This window comes from Tachysurus vachellii, chromosome 9, assembly GCF_030014155.1.
Source record: "Tachysurus vachellii isolate PV-2020 chromosome 9, HZAU_Pvac_v1, whole genome shotgun sequence".
Taxonomy (NCBI): Eukaryota; Metazoa; Chordata; class Actinopteri; order Siluriformes; family Bagridae; genus Tachysurus; species Tachysurus vachellii.
Window position 1 is genome coordinate 6,058,031 of NC_083468.1, and position 21,060 is coordinate 6,079,090.

The following is a 21,060-nucleotide window of genomic DNA, read 5'->3' on the forward strand; positions in this document are numbered from 1 at the left end:
GAATTTCTAACCATCTCACATACAAAATAATGCAGAATCGCAGATGGACATTCACTTATTTCTTTAGTAACTGCTTTCTCCAGGATGCAGAGCTTATGTCAAAAAACTGGCCATGAGGTGCCAAAAGTTCACATGTAGGAGTTCACATCTAGGAGAAATAAAACATAAGCAGTCCATTATTGTGCGTTATTGGGAGTTGGGAGGAAACTGGAGAACATGGAGGAAACCCATGTGGAGTTTGGGAGAACATGCAAAAGTCCACACAAAGACAGTATGCTCACAAACATCCCAGCTACCCCAGAGATAAAGCTTTACTATATGTTTCCTACTGCACATTTTAGCTTGTGAAGTAATACTGAAATGTTGAAGTACTACTTTACCTGTTGAAAATATAACTCAAATTATGCTCCATCAGTAATTCATAAGGAAACTCTGGGTATTTTACATTTTATATTTACTTTTACAGCATTTGTCAGACGTCTTTCTCCAGAGTGACGTACAATCAAAGTCTCTATCAATGATTATATTAACCTGGTTAAACTGTAACAATGGTTCACCAGGTTAAAGACCAAGGTTACTATCAACCTAATACCGTGTTAAGGTTTTTTTAGTTAAAAATACACATAAAACAATAACATAACACTCGTGGCAAAGAAAATAAACAAAGAAGAAACGTTATATTAAAAAACATGAACGCCATAGACTCCGTCCAGGGTGTATCCTGCCTTGATGCCCGATGACGCCTGAGATAGGCACAGGCTCCCCGTGACCCGAGGTAGTTCGGATAAGCGGTAGAAGATGAATGAAATGAATGAATGAATGAACGCAATAGCAGCTGCAACTCTTGAGCTGCAACTCTGCAGTGGGGAAATTCATGACACCTATGATTTTGTAACAAACCTATGATATTATGGACTTATTATAAATGTCCTCACACAGAAAACTTCACCATATCAACGAGGACACATTTGTTTATTTGTAGTGTTTGTAGTGTTATTTGGCAATTTGTTTATTTGTAGTGTTTAGACTTCTGTCAGCTGCTTAAAGAAAATTCAACTCAAGAGAACAACTTGCTTATTAAAACAAGGGTTGAAATGATCACTAACCAATAAAAACTATGTTAAACGATGAGAAATGTATATATTGACAATCCTTTTTCTCTCCCTGGTGTTTTTCTGCCATATTTTTTTTACAAGATGGCTGCTGCACTGAGATGATGCATAGGAATATGTATACAAGCTACTTTAAAATCTCCAAACCATCACATGTGAACATGACGTCCTAAGTAGGCAGCATCTTTTCACATACTAACTCATTTTGTTTGTCATTTCATGTTGATTTCATTTCTTACTCATTTTTCCTGATTAAAAAAAAATCTACTACAGATTTCATTCATTTTTCCATCATTCTTTCAAAGCTGCCAGCGAGTGTAGGGTTGTTAGCACTGCTGAATTGCGTTAAGTCTTACAACTGCTGAACTCTCCAGAGATTCCTGTGCAAGTCTGGAAGTATATACAGTTTACATTTTGACAGTGAAACCAATCCTCCTTCCTACTCTCTCTGTGGATCCTTGTGGTCTCTTGTCTCTTGACAGGCCCCTGCAGTGGTAGCTGAGTGAATTTGTTTAATTGTGCCTACACAATATGCTAATGGCGCTGTAACCCATTTACAAAATGTTAATTCAATTATTAAAAAGAGGAAAATTGTTAGAATTAGTACCACATACCATGTGGTTTTCTTTCGGATGTGAGCTCAAAACCAGCCCAGGACAAGGAGAAGTCCCACTCAGTCGAATGAGGAAATTACTTGCATGGATGAGGAAGATGACACTGTCGATCCTATTACAGAGAGAAGTTACCTGTTACATAGAGAAGATTTACTCAAGTCTATAAGATTCCAAGGCAAAAGAACAAAAATATGTCTCAATTACACTTACCTGAACTGTATGTATTACCCGAAGCTCTAATAACTACTGATGGACGTGTAGTTGATGAAATTATGGCATCAGTTGCAGAATAACCTCCACCCCAGTCCTTATAAGTCATGCCTGACACATCCCTTAATGACACTACAGAAGAACAAGAGCAAACAGAGGAGTAATTAAAGCTTTATCAAGGTAGTCTTGATAATCTTGATACACTGATAAAAATTAAGCTACATTTGTTTGTTTTTTTATGCTGGCCAATGTTTTGTAAATTTGTACTATTTTGTTAATTCACTAAACTTCTTTAAAGTGAATCTGTTGGATTGTTGTGTTGCTTTGTCTTGCATGAACTCCAACGAACCTCGCAGCAGTGTATTTTCCCATAGATGGGTTACAGTGCACACAATTTAGTCATGGCCACAAGATACTGAATTGTTTTGTCACATATACATTACGGCACAGTGAATTCTTTCTTTGCAAATCCCCGACTTTAGAGGTTGGGGTCAGAGCACAGGGTCAGCCATGATGCAGCATCACTGGAGAAGTCAGTGTCAAGGGCCTTGCTCAAGGGCCCATATGTGGCATCTTGGCAGCTCTTGGGCCCAGACCCCTATCCTCTGATCAACAACCCAGAACCCCAACCATCTGAGCCACCACTTTATATACGTTACTCATGCCTTCAATCATTGCATTTTTAGTTAAAATAAATTGTACCCGGGGGGCACGGTGGCTTAGTGGTTAGCACGTTCGCCTCACACCTCCAGGGTCGGGGTTCGATTCCCGCCTCCACCTTGTGTGTGTGTGGAGTTTGCATGTTCTCCCCGTGCCTCGGGGGTTTCCTCCGGGTACTTCGGTTTCCTCCCCCGGTCCAAAGACATGCATGGTAGGAAAAAATCTGGAAAAAGTTGTCCGGAGTGCGTGAGTGAATGAGAGTGTGTGTGTGCCCTGCGATGGGTTGGCACTCCATCCAGGGTGTATCCTGCCTTGATGCCCGATGACGCCTGAGATAGGCACAGGCTCCCCGTGACCCGAGGTAGTTCGGATAAGCGGTAGAAAATGAGTGAGTGAGAGTGAGTAAATTGTACCAACTGGTCAGGGACAATAGTGTGTTTTGGAAAATGATGCTTGAATGGTGTTAACAATAAAACGGTCAATATTTATGTCTGAGGACGCGTTCATGTTGACACAAATTTAATTCAAAATCTTCAGACCAGGAGATATTTTAATAATCTGCAACAATTAATTTTCTGCCAGCTGTAGCATCATATTCCTGTTATTGGCTGACAGAAGTGAAATCTGATATGACGTTCTACTGTTGTAGATCCTCCTCAAGGTTTAATGTGTTGTGTGATCTAGGCTTGTTTTATGCCTACCTTGAATATAAAGAATGGATATATAGAAAGTGGATATTACACTATGCTGATAATGAAACCTTAAGTATCAGACAATAACGATATACATTAACCCTTATGCTAATGTTGTATATAAAAATTACTAGCACTTTTTTTATTGTTCTTATATTGCAGCACATCACTGTTAAACTCATGCAAAAATCACTTACATTGTAACTAAAAAATAATAAAGAATACATAGAATAACGTCAAAAGTCAACAGTTAAATGCTGTTATATGTAAACATTTCCAGTTCCAAAATGTATTTTTTCTCTCTAATCTTTGCAATTTGTTACAGAATCTGAAACCCAATGTTTTCTCTGATATAGAAATCTGATATAAGCCAAAAACCATTATTGGCATTGGACTGGTTCCAACTTTAACCATAGCCTAGTAGATAGATAGATAGATAGATAGATAGATAGATAGATAGATAGATAGATAGATAGATAGATAGCTTTAACGTCAAGGTAGTTTGTCTTTTGGGAGAATTTAGAAGTGATGTCATCAATTGAGTGAAAGTTTGTTCATATATAGTGGAAGATTTTGTCAGTGGGAAGAAAATGTAGAACAAGGAGAACAAGAAGCATGAAACACTGCATGCACACCACCTGAGCTTTTGGTAATTGGGGCAGTTGTGGAAGCTCCAGATTAAATGTATGAGTGATATGCTCCTAATTAACAATACTTTAGTGCTTTAGTCTAGGCTCCTTTAAAATCTTGCCTGAGATTTGTAGCTACGTTGCATATGCTAATACCTTTGCATTATTGGTAAATGAACCTAACCTAATGTAGACTTAATTAAATACACCTATATTATGTGCTGATTGCTAGTATTCTATTTATAAGTCTTAGCTGCCATTTTAGGCTACAGTTTTCACCAGTATTGTCACCAGAATTATGATGTGTGAGTGTGGCTATATTACTTTATCTCTGTGTTCATTTCATAAATATAGTTTATCTCAAACCTACTTGTGGAGTAAATAATTCCTGTCATGTTTATCCATTAGTAATTTGAAAAATATTATCGCTGTCTATCTAGCTGTGATGAGAAAGCGTCATGGCTAAAACGTAGCCTACAGCACACTATTTACAACAGGATATGTCTTTAAAATGTACTTTAAATGAAGTGTAATTGTGTTGTTGGGCTGTTGATATAATATGTAATGTGCCAGGCATATTTGTAGCACTCGCTAAATGTACCAGGCACAAACACTCTCCAGATACAGCGCTGATCGGAATATGATGAAAATGTTTTTATTCATTTTCTTGAGTCAAAAAGTCTGGTAGGAAATATTGTTGTGAGGAGTAAATGAATAAATGTAAGTAGTACAAACATTATATGATTCATCCAAGGAATCATATGAGTCGGTCGTGTGAAAATCGATTTACTGCATCATACCTGAATACTTCTTGTCGTTTATCACTGAAATCATTGTTCCAGTACAAAAGAGTCTTCAGTATGGAAGACTGGGCTTTTTAATTTTATGACAATCAACTTTAAGAGAAAGGGAAAGAAAAGAAAATCTATTGAGGGAATGTGTATAACATACTGTATGCTATAATGCAAGTAACGTACTGTAAGGCTCGGAACAATCCATTACAATTCAGCTATAAAGTTAAAAAAAAAGGATGTTTGGTCCTTTGACAAATTTCTGTAGATGAATAAACACATCAGAACATGTTATGATATGAGATGAATCAACATTAACCCCATTATTATGTATATTCCTATAGCAGCACGTCCTTTTGCTTTTCATGCCTTATGCATTATCTTTTATTTAATCACAACATTAAGGTATCCTTTTTCAGAAACCTCAGATTATGTATTAACCTCTGCTTCATGTATTAAAGTAAGAACAAGATATTGCAGTGATAGATATATATATTTTGTAGACAAACCAATAAACTCGAATCAACTTCTTGTAAAAATGCTTTTGTTATAAAACTGTTTTCTCCAAAAATCGACAAAACCCATAAAGGCATCATGCAGATAATGTTAGTGAGTCGATATATTAGTTGGGTGCTAACAGTAACACAGCATGGGCATTTATGTGACTCGATGTCATTAACATAAAGAGTACAAATAAATGAAGAAATAAATAAAAGAAAAAACAGGAAACCAAGCAACTGAAAATGAACTACGATGAACACAATTCCCACCCCTACGCACCAGAGTAGCCTAAAAGCCTTTCTGTTTTGGACAAAAAATGCTTAAGAAGCCTATTGAGCATGTGCAGAAAAAACTGCAATGAGATGCGAGGTAGAATAATTTGCAGTCAATATCTGAAAGGTCTTGGTCACAGAGGTTACACTCTGTTCAAAGAATGAAAGCGCTCTTTCTCTCCTTTAATGAATAGGCGACGTGGAGCCTATTAATAGAGGACTCTTGAGCGGAAACTGGGGAATCGATCTGTTTGGATGGATTGTGTTCAAACATGCGGCTGCAGCGAGAGATATTTCATAATTGTCCTTTGTTCTTTGACACGAAGCAGGAAAATCCTAATCCATTAAAAATGAATGAGATTTAGAAATGTACAGGAGAAAAAAGTTGTTTTTAAAGTTTAAGGAAGTAGTAACGAATATCATACTGTTTAATATGAAACCTATTTTTGGAAGGGACTATAAGAAACAAAATCTGTGCTACTCTGAGCTTAGAGATAGAACAAGCTCATCCTTAAGGCTTAATTATCATAGGTACAGTACATCTCTCAGCAAGATGTGGATAATATCTCCTGAAGTGACATTCAATCAATCATAGCATGGGAGCAGAAGTAGGACAATCAAGAACGATTCCTGAGCAAAGACGTACATGACTGTAATCATCAGTCAGAAAGACGTCTGTATGGACAATTGTATCACCCCATCGTTTGGCCTGTTACACCTGTAACGACATGATTTCAATTTCAGTCCTTAATTTACATTTAGATAGAGTCTTCATTTACATTAGAGGTTAAAAACCTTGTTGATTTTCCTGGTTATGCAATTGCAGTACACAGTGTTGAAAGAAATTGAAGAAAGAATGAGATGTGGAGTAAAGTTGCAAAGGATTATCGCAAAAAGGAACATATTCTTTATTCCTATAAAGAAACAGACTGAGATTAAATGGGCTAGAAGAGAAAAGCACAAAATAAGAAAAGATAAACTAAGGGACAGGAAAAGATATCAAATGAAAATAGATGAAAACCTGATTAAGATAGAGGCCCTAGTGGAGGAGGTGAGGAACTTAAATATTAATATAAAATAAAATATTCCTGACAAATGAAGACATCACAGATCAGACACTGTACCTAGACAGTTGGAAAAGGCATGAAGAGCCTGACGAAGAAGATCATACTTTAAGTTTCATTTATCAGAAGTCCAAGAGAACTCTGAAGAGTTTTCTTTTATTACTTTTATGTAACGTTGTATAACCTGATATAACCTTTCAGAATGTATGTAGGATTAAGTTGCATTATCTTATGATTATCTTGTGTACTCGCAGAAGCACATGACTATCGCTTGTTTAGCAGAGACATGTAACCATATCATAGAAACAAGAAATTTAACTGTGTCGGATATTTAAACATAGATGGTCATTCTCATTCCGATGGACTCTTGCCCCTTTTCCACTGAGGCAGTTTGAGTGCTGGTTCGGAGCCAGAGCCTAATTTAGAACCAGTTCTTTCTTTTTCGACAGCCAAAGCACCGGATCTGAACCAGGAAAAGTGGTTCTTAAGTAGCACCAAAATGTTGCTGGTCTAGACTTAAGAACAGCTTGTGGGCGGAGCTACTGTTAGCGCATTTGATAATGTACCTTAAGTATACTAATGTTTAATACATTTTTACTTTACCGCGATATGATACATTATCAGCACACATGATAGTAGGTAGCAACATGCTAAGGCTAACTTTTTTCTGTGTTAATGATAAAATAACGTTATGTAATTTCTCGGTTACAACCTCCGTTTATACAGATTACATGGAGCTGCAAGTACACGTTGGATTCGCCGCATTTGGGTGTTAATATAGGTTCACAAAACCACGAGCATTAACAGTAAAGCAACATCCGCCATTGTTGATGTGTTTGTGTTTGCCGCTGCTGTGCTAACGTTGCTGGCACACGTGACACTTATACAGTGACGTCGGAATCGGCTCTGTGATGCTCTTTAGCCGGTGGAAAGACAAACCGGTTCTTAGAAGGTTCATCAGTGGAACCAACTTTGAACCAGCACCAGCGCTAGCTCTGAACCAGCATCCGGTTCTTTTTGGTGGAAAAGTGGCATCTGATGTACAGCGGCTGTATGTTCAGTACAGTATGTACAGTATGGCTGACAAAAAGAAATAGTGGCGACAGCAAGAGTTGCTGCGACCTATGTGTACCTATGTCGAACAACAACTGATGTAGTAAAAGTGTATAAAAACCTATCTTGAAATATACACGGTGTGCATTCTAGCATAAGCAGGCTCAGTGCATGTTATATTCAGTGTGCATCAGAAAACAAACGCAGAAAACAAACTCCATACACTTGGAGAATGTTTCTTGGTTTGTTACTGTCTTTGCATTCTAATTACTTTTACTTATTCTAATACTATTTGATTATTTGAAGGAGATTTTTTTATTTGTAATTTTCTTTTATTTTACTTTATATATATTACACACATTTATCTGTATTACTTTGCTTTTAATAAAAACAACGCCTCCTATTGTGAGGACCCTGAAAAGACAAGAAGGTCTAAGTCTGACTCCTTCATCTAAAGATTCCAACAATAGATTAAGTAGAAGAACTTGAAGAGGATCCTTTGTTAGAAGACCGAGGGATTGTGGAAGGGTTTCCTACTGTACGCAACCTCACTAAGAGACACGTATGTCAATAAAATTACTTCAACAGTAATAGAAGGGAAATGAATTATACTGTCCACGCACTGTCCAGTGTCACCCAGATAAAGCTCCCTTTTGATTCTGGTAAATTTTTTATTTATCTCCTGCACTTATATGCTTCTGTAATGATGCTTTGTGACAGTGAACATTATAAAAGTTCTACGCAAATAAAAATGAATCGAATTGAATTTTTCGCAGTTCACGTTAACACCAATGAATCCAAAGTGCTTCATTTACGTTGTCACTGCAACTCTGTATCACAAATTTCATCTAAACCTCAAATGACTGCCAAGTCACACACTGCATTAAACTTATTCATCCTTTTGATGCGAGCCACAGCTATATAATTAGACAAATATAATTATGGCATACTGTAAAATAAACATCACATACAGCACATCTGCTGTTCAAGAACGTCTAAGAAAATAGTCCTGAAGGTTAATAAACAGATTACCGTTCCTAAGTAAACGCACAGGCTTGTGATGAGTGTGGGCATCAAATATCGAGTCTTTCATATACTGTACGTGATACATGCTCACACGCATCTCAGTACGGATGAAAAAAACTGACAGGATGATTTTCGTTTTATGGAAAAATATAAATGATGCATGTCAGAGGTCTTTGCACACCTCCGCCTGGATATGGTGAGGAAGCTTTATGGACATGTAATTGGAAAACCTATAGAAATGCTGTTGGGAGAGATCTCACACTCAATTATTCATGTTCCAAATTCACACAACAAAATAGAGAAGACATTTCAGCATCAAGCTCTCATGTCTCCAGATTGAATACCTCCGGGATGTAATCAGTCCTGAGGGGAGTACTCTTGTCTTTACACAACATTTCAGTTCAAAGTCATGAAGTTTCTGTTTTCTGTTTTTTTTTGCTTGTACTGACAGTGAGATTTAAAAAAATATATATTTATGATACGTTCACCTCAACTGTGAAACACAGTACTGAATAATGTGTAGTGTGAGTACTGTGTTTCAGAGCTGAGATTTAAAAAAAATTATTTATGATACTTTCACCTCAACTGTGAAACACAGTACTGAATAACATGCATAAATGCACAGCTTGCATTGTAGAGTTTGGAGCTAGCAGGCAAATCTTTGCCTCCTTGCCTTTACTTAGCCATGTATTTTATATTCTTGGTGCAAGGTTCATTTCATTGCATATAGAGAAAAACGTTCTAATGTCGGCAATAACGGTGAGTCAAATGGTGTGAATTGTGCATTGTTTCTTTCAAATGGGTGTCAAATATGTGTATCGATTATCTCCATTTTATTTAGTGTCTTAATGAGCATTTAGATTCATCTAAAAAAAATAATAAATTCTAATTTATGTTTCACTTTGATGGTTTTCTTTTATTGTCAAATCGCTGACCCTCAAGTGTGATGTTGTTACATGTTGTTTTCCAGACATAATACTACATTATAGTAAGTTTTATTGTTATTACATCTCATTATTTCTACTCTGTATACTGCTAAAAATCTTTAAATATTTATAGCATCTGCTAGTATAAACGAAATATAAGATAAACCTATTTCTAGATATTCATTCATTCATTCATTCATTCATTTTCTACTGCTTATGCGGACTATCTCGGGTCACAGGGAGCCTGTGCCTATCTCAGGCGTCATCGGGCATCAAGGCAGGATACACCCTGGAAGGAGTGCCCACCCATCACAGGGCACACACACACTCATTCACTCGCACACTATGGACAATTTTTCCAGAGATGCCAATCAACCTACCATGCATGTCTTTGGACCGGGGGAGGAAACCCGGATAAAAACCCCCTAGGCACGGGGAGAACATGCAAACTCCACACACTCAAGGCGGAGGCGGGAATCGAACCCCCAACCCTGGAGGTGTGAGGCGAACGTGCTAACCACTAAGCCACCGTGCCCCCTATTTCTATATATTTAATTACTTAATTTTAAGCATTAAATGTTATTCTATTGGCAGACAGTTTTGCATCATTCTTTAATTATATACATAAAAAGAGCAAAAGCTGTCTGCCAATAGAACATGGCTATTAATATATCTGGAAACAATAAGGTATTATGTCAAAATAATTAGATATTAAGTCAAAATAATTATATTTAAATAACAAATGAGTAAGTCAGAATGACATGATATTCTGAAATAGTGAGATATTAAGCCAAGAAAATGAGATATTATGTCAAAATAATCACATAATGTTTTAGTAATCTTATATTAGAAATCACATTATAGCACATCGGCATGTTTTTCACAGCTTGTGGTGCAGTTCTTCTGTAACATGCAATTAATCTCACATAGACTTGAGCTCAAGCAAGATGGTAAAAAAAAAAAAAAAAAAAAAAGAGCTTTTACAATATGAAGAGAAAGATTGCACTTGCAGTATTATATAACTGATGAGATCTTTCTTGGGTAGCACATATTTTAGCCAACTGGAAAAATTATGTCTTAGCGAATGAAAATTGGCAGATCGTGTACACGAATTCAAGCATTTATTTTTCATAAAGGGAGAATTAAACGATCTGGCAACGGAATACAATCGTTTTAAGCTTAAAATTAGCTAAATATCTGGAAATGAGCTGAATCTAAAAATCATATCAGTTTTACAAAACATCTCCCAATGAACAATACTGTATACTATATGTAGAAAATTTGAAAAGATTTCCTAATGAAACAGTCCAAAAAACACACATATATAAATATATAAACATTTCTATGCAGATATAGAATATACAGATATATATATATATATATATATATATATATATATATATCTATGGAGCATTATTATATATATAGATTATATATCTATATATATAATAGAGAGAGCGAGAGAGAGAGAGAGAGAGAGAGAGAGAGAGAGAGAGAGAGAGAGAGAGAGAGAGATGTGTTTCACATGGAGCCTTCATGGAGTTCTACATGGAGCCTTTAAGGAATTTCCCACTAGGACAAACCAAAAAGAGCTTTGGATTTAACCTTTTTTTATTATTAAACCTTTTTATGTTATTGTGGTCAGGGTTATAGTGTGCAGATTAGCTGTTGAACACTGCAGACAGAAAAGTATAAAACCTTAAATTCCCATAACTGAATATGTGGCTCATGGCCTTGGCAGGTGAATCAGTTTTCTTGTGTGAGTTAAACTGAATAGCAGAATCATCACATAATACGAGCAGAGTAGGGGACAAATTGGTAACTTATGCCTAATAGAAAGAAATAAAACGTTTGTACTGTAGGAAGTGGCAGTGTCACTGAATACTGCCAAAGAGACAGGAAATATACTGTATCTAGTGAAAGTTTGTTCTGGTAGGCAGACGCCACTGCAGTAGAGCTCCCAGACAAATGAGCTTTTCTTTCAAAGAAGCTGGACTCATTTGAAGGCAGTGACCTTTACGTAAGTCAGTTTAAAAATATACATTTCATACATGAGATCAGAATATACAGATTTTACAGTATGAATAAGAAGTACTGTATAATGCAGTAGCATGGATTTGTGTCTGGTTAGTACTCCACATATCTGTATCTGAATCTGTATTCAGACTTGAACCAGAGGTTTATGGTCTTGACTAGAAGATTGATAGATTGACTGATTTATTGATTGATTTTAAATGTGGCCTTAATACTATTACCCCCAGAAACTGAAAGTTAATAATCAGATCTTTCTGGCAAGCTTTCTATCTAATGTGAAAGCTGAGTAGGTTAACGAACTCTGTTAATACCACAATAACTTTCCCAATCTGTCAAAATGTGAGGTTTTTATTTTACACTCCAGAAAGACCAGAAATATTTTACTGAATACTCAGTCAGAATCTACTATAAAGCTGTATCAAAACTCTATATGCAGCATTGGTTTTTGGTTATGGATTAGAAGGTTCACAGCTCAAGTCCCATCAACTCCAGGCTGTCACTGATGGGCCCTTGAGCCATTTGCGGTGTCATATCTGACCCTGTGCTCAGACCCTGACTTTTTAACAAGCTGGGATATGTGATGTATATGTGAGAAATACAGACTACTACATCTTCTATTTCTTTATAATAATAAAATGATTTTCCTCAAAGGTTTTTTTTTTTTTATAACGATGCTGACTATAATCAAAATTGGCAAAATTGGATATTAGTTTTAAATTCATTTCGGTTCAATTAAAATCATAAATTCTTATATACAGAATATGAGAGAAGTATGGGTTTTATTTATTTAGATGGAGGGACTGAAGCAAACCAGTGACCTAAAGCGAAAAACAACAACACAAATAATACATCACTCAAATTCTTGTCTTTATTTGTATCGTTTTAAAGCACATTATTCATCTAGTCATTCATCTTTACCATGAATGATATGACTAATGCGTTATAAAGTCTGCTCACCTTACACTATTCAAATCTGTGACATTTACTGTATCTAGACATTAAATTACTGTTCTGGTCACCAGACATTTGTGGGTTCAAATCCCAGTCTTTCAGCCAGAGGCAATTTAAGCATCATTTGATGTGCTGTATTCTTGGATTCTGCTTAACTAGTATGCTGCTTTTAAAGCATCTGCCAAACACAAATGCAGTGAGAACCTGTACTTACACATCATCAATACCTAATCAATTGAAATGATTTCCCTGGTGTGTGGTGTACCATCTCATTTGCTGCAATACATTTGTAAATGGCCCGTTAGTGTCCAGAACTAATGTGTTTTTTATTTGGAAGGTTTGGTCAAATGGAGCCAAATTTGTCTAACAAGACATTTTGAGTGTACTGTTTTTATTATTATTATTATTATTATTATTATTATTAGTAGTAGTAGTAGTAGTAGTAGTAGTAATTACTACATTTATAATAAAGATTATGTACAGAAGTCATCTCACCTTGGACAGTGGAGATCAGTTCTAGAGACTGTGGACTAGATTCACACTCGATAGTGCATTAAAGCAGACTGAACCAAGCTCTTGACATATTCTGTACTATAGAAGAACAATTTAATAAATAAATATTTGTAGTTTCCTCAACAGAAACCATCTTCTTTCTCAGCGCTTCTATTGTGTCGAATAACAAGAACTTACTGTATACTGTATAAATGTTTTTACTAGAAGACACCTCGTTGAGAACGGAAAAATTATTTTAGATCATTTTAAAAATTATCTACTATAAGTATTTTATAGTAGAGAAAATGTTTTTTTCTATTTTCTCTCTCTGGACTGCCCTCAGTGCGAAGTATGACGTGTATGTTTGTGTGTGCGTCTCAATCAGCGTCCTAGCGCAGTAGTCAGGGTGTTCGGCCATTTTAATGGTTGACCTACAATGTACAGCAGAATCCCACAATACACACATCTTTTTAATGCAACACCCTGATCATTGCCCTGATGACTGAACCATGGACTGATTGAGACGTAGGTATTCAGTGAATATAATGGTAAAGATATACTCAGCACCACAGTGATGCTGTGTTAGCGCTGTGGTAGAAGACCGCTGCATATTTTGTTAGTGTAGGAAGACAGACTGTGTGCATGTGTGGCAGCTTCAGCTTAAATAGTAAAGGAGTGAAATTGTGCATGATTATGAATTTTGTGTAATTGGATTTTCACAAATTTTACATTATGGTTAGTTTACCTCAGTCTAACTCTCTTGAAGTGTGCGTGCGTGTGTGTGTGTGTGTGTGTGTGTGTGTGTGTGTGTGTGTGTGTGTGTGTGTGTGTGTGCTGACACCGAGATTCAGCATCACCTCTCTCAGCAGTGCTCAGTATCTGAGTAAGCATTTAGACAAGATCTATAAGGACAATCTGTCAGTTTAGAAAAAAAGGCCTGATTAGTCATCTGTCCTCTTAGGAAATGAGTTTTATCACTTTTTCAATATTTCCCAATGCTCTAAACAGGAGTGACCAGTGTTCTTATTGTCAATTCATCTTTTAAATATAACAGCTTTCGGCTTAATAGCTAGCTCACTCAGCTAAATATCATACAGTAGATAAGTAATAAAACAACACTCCAAATGCATCGGTATATCACCACGTTGCTCGTCGCATCCGACCGAAGGCATAAATAGCAGCCTGCGAATTGCACTTATGATTCTTTTCCTTGAGTCTCAAAGGAATCTTTGAAAAAATACAAACAAACCAAAGCACACAGAGCAAAAATACAGCTTCACATTGTACTGGAAGGGATTTTATTCAGATAAAGCTTCAATCAGCTCTCACTGTGCTGCCTGCCTACATCAGGAGAATGAGTGTCTCGCTCTAGGCGTCTAACTCTTCAGCACACACTACTTCCTTTACACACTCACAAACAGTTTTTATCTCCGATTCTTGAAGCATTTTTTACACATGGTTTCTGGAACATCTACTTTTCCATTCTTACAACTGTGCCTTTATAACTGATCCACCCAAACACACAAACACACACAGCCCTAAGGTCTAGTACACTAATACAACTAAGCCTGGACTGCACAGATGGTTGAAATAAGTAGATGTGTCACTCTTCTCTAATCCCTTTCACCCTTCTGCCTGTGAAAATGGAAACACCAGAGTGGCAGGATAGTGACAGACTGACCTCGTTTTATCCAAGGCATAAAGTCACACACTATGTAGGCTGGGGATTTAACATAACGCCACTATCTGTGAGTGCATCAGCATCAGGGCTCAAATGATCCAGATATGTATTTGTGTTTCATTAAAATACTATATTCAAACACGTACAAAAACAAACAACAAAAAAAAACCAGCATGGGGTGCGAAGGCTCTTACAGTTCCTCAGTATTGACTACATACTTAATTGTAATAGAGATGTGAGCAGGACTTTTTTCCCTTTTGCTTAAACAGTAATTATTGTTTGTACTGTATTTGCCCACAATATTGTTTTAACAAATTAATTGGAGCTATTTCCAAAAATATAAACCATCAACTGTCACGTTCATCCACAGCATAAAGCCGTACAAGTCACATTAAAGGTCACGACACAGTACGGCATGTTCATAAAAACGAATGTGAGCTTTAATTGTTCTGCAAGCTTCATATTTATCACGGCTGCATGAGTTATAAACTTTCCATGCTTTCTTTGAGTCCCACAGGCTCTAATGCACAACACAGTTTACAACACAGTCTGTGTTCATTCTCTGTAATGTATTTGCACATGTATACATCCCTAATGCATATTATGATTTTAAAGTGGGTGGGTGTTTAGTTTCAGCAGCCGTGTGACTGGTAGTTACTGTAAAACTTCCTATATATAATGTACATATACAACTTCTAGTTTTAACCTCAGTGGACTTGATGATGCTGTTTGAACGCAGCTGTGCTGACAGATACAGAAAACCGTGCAGTGTTTTTAAAAACTGATTTGTTTCAATTTGACACTTTTTACGAAGTGGAAAAAAAAAACAATTGTGAACTGTTTTACGCTGAAAGTTTTCCTAATAAATGTTATGAATTAATGTTATGAATATGCGTGAGTACACTATGTACTTGTGTCATGTGATCCTAATGGTCTAATGATTAGAAAGACTGACTCTCATCCCTAAGGTTGTGGGTTCGAGTCTCGGGCCACGACTGAGTTGCCCTTGAGCAAGTCACCGAACCCCCCCCAACTGCTCCCTGGGCGCCGCAGAATAAATGGCTGCCCACTGCTCCGGGTGTGTGTTCACTGCTGTGTGTGTGTGCAGTTTGGATGGGTTAAACGCAGATAACAAATTCTGAGTATGGGTCACCATACTTAGCTGTATGTCACGTCACTAAGCCAAACACACATGGATAGATTTTATTTTATATTAATTGACACAAAATATTCTCCATTTACCTTGACAGAAAGCTAAGGTGCTTACATTTCAACCAGAAAAAAATTAAGAGAAATCTAACGATTACTGATGAGAGATGAGGAGAAAGGGGGCGGGGCTTACAGAGTGTCAGTTAATATCGGAGAGTTCACACTTATGCAGCTGTCATTTATTCCGAATTCACCTGTCGATCGGGTTGTCTGCGCTTTGTGGGGAGAAACTGTGGTGTATTTTTGTGTATGTACAGTATAGCAGCATACACTGAATGTAAAATGCAGAGCTCCTATACAAAATTCATGAAGGATGAATATATACAGTGTGTACACATTCATGATAGTTTGACACACAACACCATACCAACTCTAATTGGCAAAATGATGAGCACATTCTTTTTATATTTATTTTGCCCAAAGCGTCTTCCAGGCAAGATATAGATGTAATGATGACGGATGTGTGACACGGCAAGGAATATCGCAACACACTGGAACACAAACATTTCCATCCTACACACATTTATGTTGCCTAAAAGGTAGCAGTAAATGCAATATTAAATTAAATGAAAAATTACTCTGAGTATCAGTGGAGTCTGTTGGTGTAACAAATGCTCTGTCAAAACCCATAATGCCCTCAGAAAAGTATATCTTCATGCATTAATATCATGTCTTCATATCACTGTGTCTATAAGGACCGTTATAAGCCAATCTATTACTCCAACATTTTACACAGATACACTCTCTATTCTCTGTTTTCTTGGATCCAGGCACAACAAGAATATTAGACTACTTGGCAAGTTTCCAGTTGCTATAATCACTTCCTGTTTTAAACAATTCAGTAGTTTTAACTGATCCAAATTCTCCCTGTTTCGCAGCAGCAATCTAAAGCAAAGCACTAAGCCTTTTCTTGCTGCAGGAAGAGAGGCACAGAGAATTTGATGGAGGGTACTCACGATCAATAGCGTGTTTCTCCTCCCACAGATGTTGTGCACACTTTTGGTAATCCCAAAGCTTTATCCTAACACATCTTTACGGAGGGGGTAAAGCAGAGGGATGTGTGTGTGTGTGTGTGTGTGTGAGAGAGAGAGAGAGAGAGAGAGAGAGAGAGAGAGAGAGAGAGAGAGAGAGAGAGAGAGAGAAAATCTGTCCCCAGGAACCGCTGGGATGCACACCACGTGTCTAGTCACGTCCTCAGAGCGGGCGGCTGTGGACACAAGAGCGTTCATGTGTTAGAAGGAGAATGGCCCATTCTCGTGCACAGACAAAGACTCACATTGAGACTGAAGGGGCAAGGGGAGGGAAGGACTGAAACCTGGATGGCAGGATGTACAGTATTTGTATCTGCCTGACCAAATCACAGGTAGAAAAACTTCAAAATGGTCAAAACTTCTCGAAAGCTGAGAGCTGTCACGTTCCCAGCAGATATTAAGCATATTCATGCATGGAAATCAGACTTCTCTATTGGTTCTCGGGCAAATACTGAATAACATTTAAGCATAAAAGTAGATGATGTGTGAAATGAAACAAGTTTTTCCAGAGGTCAAAGCTGAGCTCAAGGTAATCTTGTTCTGATGACAGCCAAACTTTGATTGGTCCTGACTAGTCTTGTGCTAAAAATGAGTTTTGTTACATTGCAATATTGCTGAAATATCAAATCAGGCGGTGTGCATAAATTTTCCAGAACAGCAGCTATGACCGTAGCTCTGTCTGCAACCTAATCTTATTCTCCTAATATTAACAGCTAATTTACAAGGACGTGTACTGTGGATGCACTACAATAATCTAAGACTAATCATTAAAAAAAAAAAAAATGTTAAAAAACATCCTGATGGAAAATCATTGATAGGGTGAGAATTTTTGTGAGGAATTTCACAGATAAACTAAAAATGAACATATTTTATTTAGTTATTGTAATTAATATGTTTGTCGATGTTGTACTTTCCATCCATCCATCCATCCATCCATCCATCCATCCATCCATTCATTTTCTGTACTCCATTATCCTATATGGGGTCACAGGAAACCTGGAGTCTATCACAGGGACACCCTGGATGGAGTGCCAACATATAACATGGCACAATCGCTCACACCCACATCCAAACACACACTATTGACAACTTAGAGACGCCAATCAACCTACAAAATATGTCTTTGGACTGGGTAGGAAACAGAGCGTCTGGTGGAAACTCCTGAAGCAGTGAGAACATTCAAACTCAGCATGTACAGGGTGGAATCTTTTCGGAATCGAAACCTTGTGGAGGTGCAAGTGCAAATGTGCCTCCTTAATGTTGTACTAAAATAATAGTAATACCAAGGTGAGGTAATTATACTGATATAGAAATTTTATAGCGGTATACTGTACATGGCTGAGGTCAAATATAATAGCACTTTCAATCAGAATACATCAATTTCTCTCGTCAGTCTTTTATAGGTTCTACTGTATATAATTTCAAAGAACACAGCAAGATCCTGATAATGAGCATTATCTTAAATAGACTTTCCTTCACTGTGTTGTTACCATGGGACAGTAAGACACTGTGAAACTGCTGTGTGTAGGTGTCAGGTTCAGAGCCAACCTGCAGAACGCATAAAGGAAGTTCTCCCACTCTTGAGCAGCTCTGACAGGAACCGTAGCATCCACTATAAATAAAGCTTCCGTGGTCTGCCCTCCCTCCAGGAAGCAGAGTTTCAAGACCTCCACTTTGTAAAAGATCTAAAATAACTCTTTATTTGTGGTAGATTTAGTTCTGCCTACACAATTTATTTAATAAGTCTCCATACGTCAGACTATCTTCCACACTGCCGGGTCACTTGCATCAGCAAATAGTAGGTCCAGGGTGTCTATAATCACTCAAAAGGCCCAATGCTGTTTCTGGAATATGTGGCATTTGTATCATATAAGGTTATTAAAGGACTCACCAAAACAATCAAACTGTTTATTGTTTGGCTTTAGTAGGGATCTGTTAGCCTAGTGGTGAAGGTGCTGGACTACTGATTGGAAGGTCAAGAATTTGAATCGCACGTCCATCAAGTTGCCACTGCTGGACCCCTGAGCAAGGCCCTTAACTCTTAATTGTGCAGTTATATAAATTGTAAATCGCTTTGGATAAGGGTGTCTGCTAAATGCCAGAAATGTAAATGTTTTTAAGTAGAATCAGAAATTAAGCTAAATCAGCAAAACAGCTAAAGGTGCACAATGCAAATGACTAGGCTACAACAATATGGCATTGATGACATTAAGCATGGAATAGTCTGCAGTATCTTTACCATTTATTTTTTGTTCCTACAGATAACTTGTCTACAACTATAAAGACTGTCCAAGACCAGAACTAGCCAAGGCTTATTCAAGACAAAGTCTTAATGGTTTTCAGGGCAAGTCAAGATCAATGCCAAACGATGTCTGAGACCACTGAGAGACTAAATGCCACACAATTCTTTTTTAAGGCCAAGCCTTTCCCTCAACTTGTTGGCTTCATTCATGCATTGCGTCATTGAATTAGCAAGACCAATGCCCAGGGATGAGACAAATCCATGCGCAAATGGATGTAAGTCCAAGATGAATTCAAGGGAATACAAGAAACATCTCAAGACTGTAGTCATACAGCTATTCCACCCACAAACCTTATTCTGTTAAAAACAGTTCAGATATCAAAGACATTTTAGTTATGAACAACAACCATAACAACTGTCATTTTACATAGACATTTATTCTCTTTTAAAACAGCCAACAAATGCCTCAGTCATTTCCTCCTTTCTCCTCCACTGCTCTGCACACAATAAACTGGTTTGTCCAATAATGTTGAAGGCAGTTGGATGAATTCATTCCGTTGTAAAGACTAGGAAGTCTTAATCTACACGTCCCTTGAAAATAAACATGGGAACGAGACCATCCTGATAAAAGGTCTATATGATTTATCATAACACTTTGCCCCAACAGGATAAAACCTATTAAAGCCCCAAAGCTCCTGCTTATTTCATTTGGCTATATGTCAGCAGCGTTAGCCTGAGGAGGGGTTAACCTGGTCCCTTTCCTGCTCAGGCTAAGAGAAATGGGCAGCTGAATATGACCTATGGGGAATCAGTGGATTAGTATTGATGGAGTTGGCCAGCTCACAGGCACCAGGGATCAATCAGCAGCTCATCAGACTCCATCTGTCCCAATGTACTCGTAGAGATCTCCGCTTAGAGCCACAGTCAGTGCTACTGTCATCTTTTCCATGGCCTCTGCACACAACTAGGCTTTTCTATAGATCAATAGCCCTTAGAACAATAAATATTGAGTCTTCCAGTGTGTGAACATCACTAAATAAAATAATATCCACATAGGTCAAGTCATGTTTAGCAGTTTCATATGTGCAATTTATTTATAATTGGCTCATATTTCAACATATAGCATTAAAAGTCAATATCAACTTCCTACTCGCTTAGTGGACATGGACCAGTACACACAGTTCACACCATGATGTGTAAGCCTGGAGCTGTCACCATGGTAACCGCTCAGCCCTTCATTAACTTGGTAAGAAGAGAATCACAGAGGTCCTAACAGATAAATGGCTGGCTGGCTGACTGGCTAGATTGCTGGCTGGATGGATGGATGGATGGATGGATGGATGGATGGATTGAAGGATGGATGGAGGGATGGATAGAGGGATTGATGGAGAGATAGAGAATTATCAAGGTTGCCAAGTTTGCATAACAGAATCAGTCTAATTGCAAACCCACAGAAACCTGTACTAAAATCCTAAATTATGACCCCTGTTTATATAGTATCACTATTCCAACATATAGCAACATATACGATCTATAATGAAGCTGTCCTGAAACCATACAGCTTTGCTAAACAGTTCCTCAATTAAAGTCCTTAAAAACTGCCACATTAATATTGCTCTATAGCTTTGGATGTGCCAGGATGTGACTGTGCCACCGAGCTCGTCAGCTGGCACCTTAGAATAAGTGTCTGAAATTTTTTATTCCATCTCACACATTTTGTGTTGAAGGTTTGCATTTTAACATTCGATTATGCAACTTACATCCAAAAGGTATGCCAAGAATCTTCTGCATGCAAGGTAGTAAACCTTTAAATCTAGAATAACTGACAGTTTTGTAGGTTTTATAAACACTCTGATATTAACTGACACCA

At 37.4% G+C, this 21,060-nt stretch overlaps 1 protein-coding gene across 3 annotated transcripts in view; it reads right to left on the reverse strand.

Annotated features, from left to right (window-relative positions):
• b3gat1a (beta-1,3-glucuronyltransferase 1 (glucuronosyltransferase P) a) overlaps positions 1–16,982 on the reverse strand; it is a 61,193-nt gene extending 44,211 nt beyond the window's left edge. For all 3 annotated transcript variants that reach the window (XR_009649005.1, XM_060877466.1, XM_060877465.1), the window contains exons 1-3: positions 16,874–16,982; positions 1,937–2,068; positions 1,727–1,838 (exon numbers count right to left, since the gene is read on the reverse strand). The gene's annotated coding sequence lies outside the window, so the exon portion shown is untranslated. The remainder of the gene's footprint in view (positions 1–1,726; positions 1,839–1,936; positions 2,069–16,873) is intronic.
• Between the last annotated feature and the right edge of the window lie 4,078 nt (positions 16,983–21,060).